Consider the following 2,456-nt stretch of genomic DNA (forward strand, 5'->3'; position numbering starts at 1 on the left):
TTGTTAATTGATGTATTATCATTTGGTTTAAACATTTTTATTGTAATATCTAAATATTTGATGAACTTGCATATTATCTTGAATGGTCGGTCGTATTTCAAAGRAAAKTTTCCTTTATTTTTATGTGATTTTACATTGTTTAAACACAACCCGATCAACCCGAACGGGTTGGGTTGGGTTGGGTTGAAAATTTTCAAACTGCCAACATTGGATTGAGTTGTTAAAACGGTCCAAACCGATCAACCCAGGCCGTGAGTAGGGATGGCAACAGGGCGGGGATGGGGCGGGGTTTGCAATCCCCGGCCCCGGCCCCGGTACCCGGCGGGTACGGGGATTTTCTTTTCGGCCCCGGACAACTTTCGGTCAATCCCCGGTCAACCCCCGGTCAACACCCTAAATCTAAAACAAAAAACCTACTGACCTGATTGATGAAGAACCGAATTGATAAAGATTGAAGAACGATTACGAGCATCACGCTAGTCTGCTCTCTGCTGCTCACGCGATTGTGAAGACTGCTGCTTACGGCTCACCCGATTGATGAAGAACGAGCTGCAGCCGACTGGAATCTGGAGTGGGGTCTAAGGTCGATTGACGAGTCGGCAACAAGTAACAACCGATGTCGCTTACAAGGGTCAAGCCGAGGGTCGAGGTCGACAGTCGACTGCTGCAGTGCTGCTCACTCTACCGGCCGTCGCTGGGAACAGGAAGGATTGAAGGAAGGGCGAATGGGCGATGGCGGATGGCGTTCGTTTGGCGTATGTCTATCGTGTAATGTTTTGTAATGTCGCTTACTAGCTTCGCTTACAAGAATACAAGTGGTCCAGTCTAAAAAGCCCAAACCCAAATGACTAACAGACTAAGTAACATTGTGTATAACCAAAGCCCACATGACTAATTTTATCATTTATTAATATACCGGGTACGGGGCGGGTCGGGGGATACAATACCCGGCCCCGGCCCCAACCCCGGTTTGCCTCTACCGGGGATCCTCGGCCCCGGTACCCGTTTTCCCGGGGATTCCCCATCCCTGTCCGGGTCAGGGGTACCGGGTTCCCTACCGGGTCGGATCAAATCACCATCCCTAGCCGTGAACACCCCTACTGGTAAAGAATTAAAACTCTACATACGAAGGAATGTAACTTTTTGGATACCAATAAGGAATTTCAGTTCATTCATCTAATCTTTTAAAGAAAAACCTATCATGCTCTCATTTTTATTCCATTTCATTTAGGGATGGCAAAAAAACCTCGAAACCGATGGTGAAAACCAAAACTTTCGGGTTGGGTTCGGAGACATATTATCGGGGACGGGGAGGGGATCAAGGATTTTAACGGGGGCGGGGACGGTGATCAACCTCCCGGCTCGGCCCGATATGTATATATATATATATTATATATATGTGTGTGTGTGTGTATATATATATATAATATCATTAAAATTTAAAAGACTTTTATTCAATTTACATAAACAACCCAAATAAAGCTCACGAAAAAATCTAGTTTATTTTTCTAAAATCGTGATTTTAGTTGTATGGTGCTTAAATTTCTGTTTAGTTCTATATTGTAATCTAATATATTGTTTGTGATCGGTTACGGGGACGGTTTTAGCTATCGTTTCGGAGACGGGGATATCAATACCTGGTCCGAACCCGGCCCGTTGCCATTCCTATTCATTCTATTCCATCCCATTACAATGATTGTCATCAAGATTCAACATGGTCACCGAAGGGGCTTCGGCTTAACGGGACGTGAGTTTTTGGTCTCCTAAAAATTCAGGGGTTCAAATCTCACTAAAAATGATTGTGTGAGTTTATTTGTTCTATTTGCTGTATATAAATATTATATATTTCAAACAAAAAATATTCAAAATTTTCATGAAATTTATGTATAAAGGAAAAGGTAAGAGAGACATATAAAGTCGGCATAGGTCTGAATTAGAGGTAGAGGTGTAAATGAAATGAGATAAAAAGCAGTTAAATGGGCACGTAAAACTAGAGAAAACCCTTCATTTAATTCAATCTAATCCAACCAACTGCATGCTCCCTAAACCTTTTACATTCATATCATATACATACAATTAAATACTCTTTTCAGAAAGAGATACAATTACATACTTAAATCACTCGCATAATATAACGAAATATATTTTTATTTTAATATTTTGTTTTATTTTGACCTTGTCGATGTTATAATATAATTTTAAGAAAATAATAATGTTTTTATTTTTTAATAAGCTATAAATTTGAAGATATCATAACACTTTGTAAAACATATATCGATATTAGTATCAAATTAACTATTTAAAAGTTCTTGTTTTGTAACTTTTTAAATTCACTTTTGTTACTATAATTTAATTTAAGTTTAATAACAAAGTAATTTATTTTTTATTTAATAATATAATTTTTTATAAAGATAATAATTAAGTATTCTGTTAGAACACAATAATTATTCTAATTA

Source organism: Cynara cardunculus, assembly GCF_001531365.2.
Source record: "Cynara cardunculus var. scolymus isolate 2C chromosome LG 3, CcrdV1, whole genome shotgun sequence".
Lineage (NCBI taxonomy): Eukaryota > Viridiplantae > Streptophyta > Magnoliopsida > Asterales > Asteraceae > Cynara > Cynara cardunculus.